This window comes from Pongo abelii, chromosome 8 (assembly GCF_028885655.2).
Source record: "Pongo abelii isolate AG06213 chromosome 8, NHGRI_mPonAbe1-v2.0_pri, whole genome shotgun sequence".
NCBI classification, from domain to species: Eukaryota; Metazoa; Chordata; class Mammalia; order Primates; family Hominidae; genus Pongo; species Pongo abelii.
In genome coordinates, this window is record NC_071993.2 from 47723682 (window position 1) to 47734966 (window position 11285).

Below are 11285 nucleotides of genomic sequence, written 5' to 3' on the forward strand. Positions count from 1 at the left end.
ACACCTGGCCACAGCTATTCATTTTTATGGTGAATTTGATTAACTCTGGAGGCTCATTTTTTCCTCTCATTTCTTCTTCTGTTTTTGTACTTTTTTCCCTTTTATATTTAGTTGACACCTAATAATTGTGCATATTTAGGGGATATAGACTGATATTTTGACATGTGTATAAAATGTATTATGATTAAATCAGGTTAATTAGCATATCCCTCACCTCAGACATTTGTGTGTGTGTGTGTTGTAAACATTCAAAATCTTCTAGCTTTTTGAAAATATACAATAAATTACAGTCAATTATATTTACCCTACAGGGCTGTGGAACACCAGAGCTCATTTCTTCTATCTAGCTCTAATTTCGTATTCATATACCAACCTTTCCCCATCCTGCCCTTCCCACTACCCCCTCACCCTCTAATGCCCATAATTCTATTCACTACTTCTATAAGCCCCAATTTTTTTAGCTCTCAAATATAAGTGAAAATGTGCAGTAATTATCTTTCTGTGTCTGACTTATTTCACTTAATGACATCCAGGCCCATCCATGTTTTGGCAAATGACAGGATTTCATTTTTATAGCAGAGTAATATTCCACTATGTTTATATACCAGATTTTCTTTTTCCATTGATCTGTTGGTGGACGTTTAGGTTGATATTATATTTTGGCTATTGTGAATAGTGCTGCTATAAACACAGGAGTGCAGGTATCCCTTTGATATATGGATTTCCCTTCCTTTGGATATGTGCCTAGCAGTGTGATTGTTGGATTGTATGGTAGTTCTGTTTTATTTTTTTAAGAAACCTCCACACTGTTTTATATAGTGGTTGTACCAATTTACATTCCCACCAACAGTGTCTAAGATTTCCCTTTTCTATGCATCCTTACCAGCACTTATTTTTTTTTTTATAATAGACATTCTAACTAGGGTGAGATGATGCCTCATTGTGATTTTGGTTGGCATTTCCCTGATGATTAGTGATGCGGGACATTTTTCATACATTTGTTAGCCAGTTGTATGTCTTCTTTTAAGAAATAATTATTCAGATCCTTTACCGGCATTTTAATCAGATTACTTGTTTTTGTTTTTGTCATCAAGTTGTTTATTTGTATATTAAGGATATTAGTCCCTTTTGGATAAATAGTTTGCAAGTATTCCCTACCATTCTACAGGTTGTCTCTTCACTTTCATAATTGTTTCCTTTGCTCTGCGGCTTTTTAGTTTAACGCAGTCCCACTTCTCTCTTTTTGTTGTTGTTGTCTGTGCTTTTATTTATTTCTTTATTTATTTTGAGACAGGGTCTCACCCTGTTGCACAGGATGGAGTGCAGTGGTGTGATTATAGCTTACTGTAGCCTCTATCTCCTGGGCTCAAGTGATCCTCCTGCCTCAGTCTCCCGAGCAGCTGGGATTACAGGCGCCCACCACCATGCCTGGCTAAATTCTGTATTTGTAGTAGAGATGGGGTTTCACCATGTTGCTCAGGCTGGTCTCGAACTCCTGTGCTCAAGAATCTGCCCACCTCACCCTCCCAAAGAGCTAGGATTACAGGTGTATGCCACTATGCCTGGCCTGTCTGTGCTTTTTTCTTTTCTTTTTTTTTTTTTTGAGATGGAATCTCACTGTGTTGCCAGGCTGGAGTGCATTGGTGTGAACTTGGCTCACTGCAATCTCCGCCTCCTGGGTTCAAGCAATTCTCCTGCCTCAGCCTCCCAAGTAGCTGGGATTACAAGTGTGCACCACCACACCCAGCTAATTTGTGTGTGTGTGTGTGTGTGTGTGTGTGTATTTTTATCAGAGATGGGGTTTCACCATGTTGGCCTCAATCTCCTGACCTCGTGATCCACCCACCTTGGCCTCCCAAAGTATTAGGAGTGAGTCACCTTGCCTGGCCCTGTCTGTGCTTTCTAAGTCTTAGTCATAAAACTTTTGCCTAAGCCAATGCCCTGAAGAGTTTGCTCCAGGTTTTCTTCTAGTATGTTTACAGTTTTGGTCTTATGTTTAAGTCTTTAATCCATTTTGAGTTGATTTTTGTATATGGTGACAGGTAGGGATCAAGTTTTGTTCTTCTGCATATGGATATCCAGTTTTCCCAGCACAATTTATTGAACAGGGGGCCCTTTACACAATGTACATTCTTGGCATTTTAAACTTTAAAGGACTTATAATATTGTAATTCCACTTATATGACTTTGTAATAATAAAATAAATTATTGTTGATATATGTGCAAGTATATTTACATCAATCAGGGTTCAAATGGTAAAAGAGAGATCACTCAAGTATTACAACAACTGAGAGAATTTGATGAAGATTATTTAAAGCAGGTGTTTTAATGGTGAAAATGAACAGTGAGCTAATACAGGATGACATTAGGTAGCAGCTACCTGTCTAGGCTGGGAAAAAATGGAAAAGATTAAGGTTCTCAGAACCTAGAAACTCACAAGAGTGGCCCCAGAGAGCTAGAATTAGACAAGACAGCGGAGGCAAGGGCAGTGCCAAGATCATGCTGGTACCTCAGGTATTCAGAGAAGAGCTTTGCAGAACTGGAATTCAGGTGCTGTCCAGTTGCTAACTGAACTTTCAGAAAGGCATGTTGAGGCATATTGTGTTTGCCTCTGAGAGTCGTTACTGTCCAGCTGGTGCTGGTAGCCAGAGTGGGATCAATGTGGAGAGTTCTGGGAGAGCTAAAAGAAGCTGCAGGGTGATCAAAATGTTCTGGAATTAGGTAGTGGTGATGGTTGTGTAACTTTGTGACTATAATTATTGAATTACACACTTTTAAAGGAGTAAATTTTGTATGTAAACTGTATGCCAATGTTACAAATACTTTTTTTTTTTTTTTTTTTAGATGGAGTCTAGCTCTGTCACCAGGCTGGAGCGCAGTGGCACGATCTCGACTCACTGCAACCTCCAGTGAAGAAGGGATTCATGAATTTTACAAGTATAATCAAAGACCACCAAGAAATTTTTACTTTTTCCTTCAAAAGCTAAGTGTAGCTTAGCAACCCTTGCCCATAGTCTAAGTTACAGAAGAATACTAACTGCCTGTTTTTCTTTCTGTGCTCAGTGAGCCTTGTCTGTACTCACCAGTTTCACATTCCTTGAGGCTCAGCGAGTTCCTGCTGCACCTCCCTAGGACAGCTGCAAAGTTACAATGTTGATATGCATATATTACAGAAACATAGTTTCCCAAGGATGTGGAACATGTAGTATAGATAAATGTAAAAGACTGATCAACTGCCTTTGTTCTCGCTTCTGTAAGTACACTTCATGCATCACATAGCTCCCAGCCACTGACTGCTTAAAAGGTGGCTGCATTCTTTGTCCAGGGCTCAGACTTTCCTGGACCCTAGTCCTACTGAGCCAGGTGATCCCCTTAATAAAGGCTTTCCTGAACTGTCTTCGGTCTCTCCCATCTCTGATTGTCCCGTAACATTTCTGGGGGCCTGTCTGGGATTGGAGATGGCAGGTTTCTGTCTCCTTTGCCTGTGGGCTAAAGCCACAGGACACAGGAGATTTGGGAACTTTGGCACCACTGGGGAAGACTTAGCCCAGAAGGAGAATGGCTCCCGTGTATTGGAGCCTCGCCCTGACAGTGCAAATGGAACTGACTCAGGAGTTGCAGGACAGTCACAGGAGCAATGCGCTGGCAGACTACTGAACCGCTGTAAGGTTGGGCCCTGGAAAAGCCCGTCCCATAAGGATGGAAGGGAACCTTGATCACCTTCCCCGGAACGACCACTTATCCAACCCAGAGTGGCTGGGGGTGGCAGGAGTGGCCTACCAATTTGGATGAATCTTGTGTCCCCACACAAGCGAAAGTGGTTCACTGGATCTGGTGACAGAAACTGGGAGTGTGTTGGTGTGTGTGAACCTACTCGGGACATGAGAAAGGCTTGTTTCATCTGATGAGGAGTCCTAGGGTAGGAGTGGTGTGTGTATGTGTGTGAATGTGGAAGCCTAACTAAGCTCACTCAGGACATGAGAGAGGCTTGTTTCATCTGATGAGGAGTCCTGGGGCAGGGGAGGTGTGTGAAAGTGTGTGAAAGAGACGGTCTCAGGAGAAGCCAACATGGGGAGTGACATGGAGAGGTGCAGATCTCTTAGTGCAGACTGTGTCCCCTGAGGTGAGTGTGGGATGAGCCAGACCTAGGTCACTGCATAAGACCAACAAGATTTGCTTCATAGCTTCAACAGCAGTGGTTGGCTGTGACCTGGCCAAGCAGCATCCAAACCTCCTGTGATAGGACCCTGTCTGGTGAATCCGAGAGTGAAAGTGAGAGTGAAAGTGTGCCATGAGGGAGGAAATAGGAGGAAAAGTATTGAAGCCAGCTCCATTAGAACGTATGTTGAAGAACATTAAGAAAGGCTCTGATGGTGATTATGGAATGAAGTTAACACCGCAGAGGCTAAGAACACTTTGTGAAATTGACTGCCCCTCCTTCAATGTAGGGTGGTCAGCCAAGGGAACCATAGATAGGAAAATAATTGGCCGAGTATTTTGGGTGGTCACTGGGGTTGGACAACAGCCTGGACAACCTGATCAGTTTCCATACATAGACTCATGGCTGAGCGTGATTCAAACCCATCTGAAATGGCTACAGGCCTGTTTTGAAAATTATTGTAAGACTCTAGTGGCTCATACAAAACAAGGAACCATAGAAAAGACCCACAAAGTGTAGGCCCAGGAGAAGGAGCAGCAAGGAAAACAGGAAAAAGCTGTCTTACAGGCCCCACTAGAAGAGCTAGAGACTCCACCCCCTTATGTTCCAATTTATCTGCCTCTGGCAAGGCTTGAGCAGGAAGTCACTCCAGCAGCTGCCTGCGGAGGGTCAGACTCAGAGGAGAGTACCCCTCAAACTTCACTACATAGGGAAGAGCCAGGGCCACTGCCCAATAATTCAAAGGAGGAATTCCAGGATGATGTTGGCCATCTCCGGTCAGGACATGCCCGAGCCATGCAGATGCCATTCAGAGAAACTAGGGGACAGATCTATTTAGATGCCCAAAATGAGGTTCAAGGAGGAGAACACCTTTATGTTTATCAGCCCTTCTCTACTACAGATATTTTCAACTGGAAACAGCATACTCCCTCCTATACAGAAAAACCCCAGGCTCTTATCGACCTGACGCAGTCCATCTTCTTAACTCACAACCCAACCTGGGCTGACTGCAAGCAGCTCCTTCTGTCACTGTTCAATACAGAAGAACACTGCAGAGTAATACAAGTGGCTTATCAGTGGCTAGAAAGCAACGCTGCAGTAGGCACAGGAGATGTCAGAAAGTATGCTCAGCAGGCTTTGCCAATAGAAACTGACCCAGGCTGGGACCCAAATCAGGCTCAAGGGCTGCTGAACTTGCTGAGATACCAAGGGGCTCTGATACAAGGAATAAAGGCTGGAGGGAAAAAGGCAACAAACATTGGAAAGGTTTCAGAGGTCCATCAGAAACCAGATGAAAGTCCCAGTGAGTTCTATGAGAAGCTTTGTGAGGCTTACTGGCTCTAGACACCTTTTGACCCAGAAGTGGCAGGGAATCAATGCATGGTTAATGCGACATTTGTGAGAGAGGCACAAAATGACATTAAGTGAAAGTTGCAGAAGCTGGAGGGGTTTGAAGGTATGAACATTTCCCAGCTTAACCAGGTGACAACCAAAGTGTTTGTAAATCAACATGAAGAAGCAAAGTGGGAGGCCAAGCATAGAGTGAAGGAAAAGGCAGAGTTCTTGGCTGCAGCCCTGATTGAAAGAGAGGCTGGATTTGCAAGAGGACATGGACATGGTCATGGATGCAGTTATGGTAAAGGACAAGCTAGGGCTAGGCCAGGTCAGGAGACCAAGACAGGTCAGGAATGTTGGCCTAGACTAGAGAGAAATCAATGTGTGAGATGCAAGCAAAGAGGGCATTGGAAAGATGAATGTCCAGAGAAACAAAAGGATAAAGGCAACAACCAGGGACAGAATGGCTGGACAAGGCCTCCTTCTGCTGCTCGGCAAGGTGTAGTAGGATCTGATGTGGATCTAATTGGGCTGGCAGGAGCCAGTGACTACCTTGAAGACTGAGACAGACTGGGCTTCATCTCATTAGGCCCTGAGGAGCCCATGGTCTCAATGGTAGTAGGGGGCTGAAAAATAGACCTTATGGTAGACACAGGTGCTGAACACTCAGCTGTGACTCAAGCAATTGGGCTGTTATCAAAACTCTATGCTAATATTATCAGGGCCACAGGTATCACAGAAAAAACACCTTTTTTCACATCAAAGAGAGGTATAATTGGAAACCAAGAAGTCCAACCCAAGTTCTTATACTTGCCAAACTGCCCAGTGCCCTTGTTGGGAGAGACTTGTTGCAGAAGCTGCAGGTTCAAATCTCCTTCACACCAAGTGGAGATATGACCTTGATCCTAGGGCAAAAGAAGGCTATGGTACTAACTCTTACAGTACCTAAGGCAGAGGAGTGGAGACTTTATGAAAGTAGTTGCCAGGAGTGTGGAAAGGAGTACAGCACAGCTGAGAAAGAAAAACTGTTCACAGACTTACTCTTTAAGTTACCAGGAGTCTGGGTGGAGGACAATCCACCAGGGTTAGCAGTAAATCAAGCATCTGTCATAGTAAAGCTACTACAAGGAACCTACCCAGTGTGGATCCATCAGTATCCCATTCCCATAGAGGCTAACCAAGGGATTGCAAAACACTTAAAACGGCTCCTTGAATTTGGAATAATAGAGAGATGTGTCTCCTCATGGAATACTCCCCTATTGCCGGTGTTAAAACCTTCCGGCAACTACCAGCCTGTACAAGATTTAAGGACAGTCAACAAGGTAGCCGCTACACTGCATGCTATTGTGCCTAACATGTACACTATGCTTGGACAAATACCTGCTAGTGCTGCTTGGTTCATATGCTTGGACATTAAAGATGTGTTCTTCTGCATCTGATTAGCCCCTATAAGCCAAGATATTTTTGCCTTTGAGTGGGGCCCATCTCAGTATACCTGGACTAGACTTCCCCAAAGATTTAAAAACTCCTCAACTATCTTTGGAGAAGCACTAGCCTCAGACTTAAAGGCTTTCACACCACCAAGTGATTGCTTGTCTTACTGCAATATATAGATGATCTGCTGTTAGCCAAACCCACAAGAAAATAGTGTATCCAAGGAACAGAGAGTCTCCTTCAAGTGCTGTGGGAAGCTGGCTATAAAGTGTCTAAGAAAAAGGCACAGATCTGTGGCCAAGAAGTTCAGTATCTTGGCTTTTACATCTCCCAAAGATGGTGTGAGCTTGGGCAGGAGTGAAAAGAGATTGTCTGTAGCATTCCTCAGCCAGACAGAAGGCAGCAAGTGCGGGAATTCCTAGGGGCAGCTGGTTTTTGCCAATTATGGATTCTTGACTACTCACCCCTAGCAAAGCCTTTATATGAGGCAAATAAAGGAGGGGAAAAGGAGCCCCTCCCTTGGGGAAAAGAACAGGACATGGCTTTCGAGGAAATCAAGAAAGCTTTAGTCCAGACCCCAGCACTAGGACTCCCAGACATGACAAAGCCCTTTTACCTGTATGTTCATGAAAGAAAAGAAATGGCTACAGGAGTCTAAGTGCCAATGCTAGGGTCGTAGTATCAGCCTATAGCATATTTGTCCAAGCTACTAGACTTGGTGGCTATGGGATGGCCACCCTGTTTCAAGGTGCTGGCCGCCACTGCCTTGTTAGCCAAAGATGCTAACAAGCTCACATTTGGGCAGAAGCTGATAATTCAGGTGCCCCACACAGTTGTCACCCTGATGGAACAGAGAGGACATTGTTGGCTCTCTAACCCTAGGATGCTAAGATACCAAGGACTCCTATGTGAGAATCCATACATCACCTTAGAGACTGTGAATACCCTAAATATGGCCACACTGTTACCAATAGAATGTGCAGAACATGGAAAGCCCCTGTTATGTGCTCCAGGGTACCACTGCTGTGTGGAAACAGTGGATGAAGTATTTTCAAGCTGGAAAGACTTAAAGGATCAACCCTTAAGAAACCCAGATGTTGAATATTTTACTGATGGAAGCAGCTTCATATCTGAGGGTATCAGAAAGGCCAAATATGCCATGGTCACATTAAGCTCGGTGGCTGAAGCCTGCCCCCTACCAGTAGGAACCTCAGTGCAGAAGGCAGAACTAATAGCTCTCACAAGAGCACTATTTCTAGTGAAGGGAAAGTCAGTGAATATCTATGCTGACTCAAAATATGCTTTTGCCACCTTGCATGCTCATGGAGCCATTTACAATGAAAGAGGACTGTTAACTACTGAAGGAAAAGAAATAAAGAACAAAAAGGAAATAGAGCAGCTCCTAGAGGCTGTGTGGGCTCCAAAGGAAGTAGCAGTCATCCACTGTAAAGGACAGCAAACAGGAGGAAGTGATAAGCCTACAGGAAACAGCAAAGCAGACAAGGAAGCAAGAAAGACTGCAATGACAGAAAAAACAAAGAAAGAAGAGACTTATGCCATGCCCTTATTAGAGCCTCCCCTTGCAGACACTCCTAATTACTCATCCAGTGAGAAGGCATGGTTTGCACAGGAAAACAGGTTATCAGAAAGAAGGCTGGTGGAAGTTTTCAGACGGGAGGCTTACCATTCCAGAAGCCATTGCCCCCTGATTTATAAAGCAGTTTCACCAAGGAACACACATGGGGAGGACAGCTTTTGAGATTCTCATAGGGTGGTATTTCTATGTGCCATGCCTAACTACCATCACTTGAGCCATCTATGAACAGTGCGTTACTTGTGCCCAGAATAACCCAAGGCAAGGGCCTACTTGGCCTCAAAAAATTCAGGAAACAGGAGCCGTGCCATGTGAAAACCTACTTGTAGACTTTACCAAACTGCCTCAGGCTGGATGCTGTCGGTACATGTTAGTGTTTGTCTGCACCTTTTCAGGGTGAGTTGAGGCATTCCCCATCAGGACACAAAAGGCATGAGAAATAACCAGGATATTATTAAAAGACATTATTCCTAGATTTGGACTGCCTCTAACCTTAGGCTTAGATAATGGACCAGCTTTTGTGGCAGAAGTAGTACAGCAACTAACTCAGATGTTAAAAATTAAATGGAAACTGCATACAGCCTATCACCCACAAAGATCTGGAAAGGTTGTAAGGATGAACCAGACACTGAAATAACTGTTTAAGAAGTTTTGCCAAGAGACTCATTTAAGGTAGGACCAGGTATTGCCCATGGTCCTTCTCTGAGTCAGGTGTACCCCTGCAAAATTAACTGGGTGTTCACCTATGAGATAGTGTATGACCCACCACCCCCACTTATATCTCAAGTAAAAGGAGATTTAAAGGAAATTGGAGAACTGACCCTAAGAAGACAAATGCAGGCATTGCGTGAGGTAATGCAAGAAGTACAAGGGTGGGTAAGAGAAAGAATACCTGTTAGCCTTACAGATGCAATACATCCCTTTCAACCTGGGGACTCTGTATGGGTTAAATGCTGGAATCCTACCACCCTCGGACCCTTATGGGATGGCCCCCATATTGTGACCATGTCTACCCCTACTGCTGTTAAAGTTTCAGGTATTACACCTTAGATCCATCACAGCCAACTGAAACCTGCAGCCTCAGTTCGAGACCAGTGGACGAGTCAGCAAGATCCAGATCATCCAACTCAACTGATCTTGCAGAGGAACCAAGGCACAGCAGGAAAAGATGACCACCCTGTTCCGATCACACCAGAAGCTGGTCTGTCAATGCACAGCTGAAGCTTAAGGAAACGTCAAGCCCTGCTGTAGTCACACAGCTGGAAGGTGACTAGTCTACGCATGGCTGAAGCTTAAGGAAAAGTCAAGCCCTGCTCTAGTCACATAACCATAAGCTGACTAGCCTATGCATGGCCAAAGCCTGAGGAAGCCAGCACTAGATAAGTAAATGTAGATTGAATTTGCAAGTGTAGTTATACTATTGCTTATACTGATTGTCTTGCTGTCATGCTATCTTTGCAATTGCTATCAAACTTGTTGCCCGGGAGGATGCCCGTGCATAGTATAAACTTAATTGCACTAATGACAATAATGTTAACAGGCATGGGAGGAAATCAAGATAACTGTCATCATTGTATGATAGAAAGTTGGTCTGGTAAAGGTATAACTAAAACCCTGTTATATCAAACTTATTATGAGTGTACAGGAACTCCCCTGGGGACATGTGTTTATAATCAAACCAGCTACTCCATCTGTAACCCAGGAAATAGGCAACCTCAAGTATGTTATAATTCAGGCCTCCTACCCTATGACTTCTGGTTTGAAATTAAAATAGGGAAACCTTTATTACTCTCATAGGCCAATCCTAAAGATGTTAGAACTGGGAAACTCGTAAGCAAAACACAGGTATTCCCTTATTTACATAAAGGATCTGTTTCCATATATTTTGATGCCTGTCAGGCTGCACACCTCAGCAACCTAAACTATCTAGGAGTAGCCTGCAAGAACTTAGGACAAGAAAGACTCAGCAGCAAGGCGCTAAGATCATAACAGGAAAACCAGAAGAAGAATGTCCTGATTGTAACATTCAATGGACCACACATGAGTTCAGCCAATGCCTTTATGCAGGGAGAGCAGCTCTGCTAACCAGCCAAGAAGCAAAGATTGGTTGTGTGACTAAAATATGCAACCCCCTTAATCTAACCATATTAAAGCCAAACATGCCTTTTTGGACTAAATAACACCAAGGAGAGCTAAGCTGTGCTCGAGAAGGAGCAAATCTGGGTGTTCTGTTAATCATTATTAAAAAGACACAGTGAGCTAAAGCTCAAGTCAGTCCAATGTCACAGTTCAGATTTTTCAAATCCTTCAATAAACATTTTAACCCCAAGGAGCCAAAAGTTCAGATTCCACCAATGTCAGCCAAGAACCTATTCACTCAGCTAGCTGAAAGTATTGCTACTAATCTTGGAGTCATCTCATGTTATGTATGTGGAGGTACCAGTGTAGGTGACCAACAGCCCTGGGAGGCTAGAGAACTAATACCACGAGATAACTTTACCATACCAGAATTTGTTACAAGGTTTAATTGAAACCCACGTGTCTGGCTATTAAAAACCCCTATCATTGGAAGATATTGCATAGCACAACGGGGAAAAGACTTTCAAACTCAAGTAGGAGATATGACTTGTTTAGGTCAGCAATATTTTGAAGAGTCTAAGAACAAGACACAGTGGAGAAGCTTTATAGACAATTTCTCTACCATATTTTAACTCTCTCTCTCAGTTTCCAGGGCTAAATCAGTTGTAGTATCAACTAGATGCT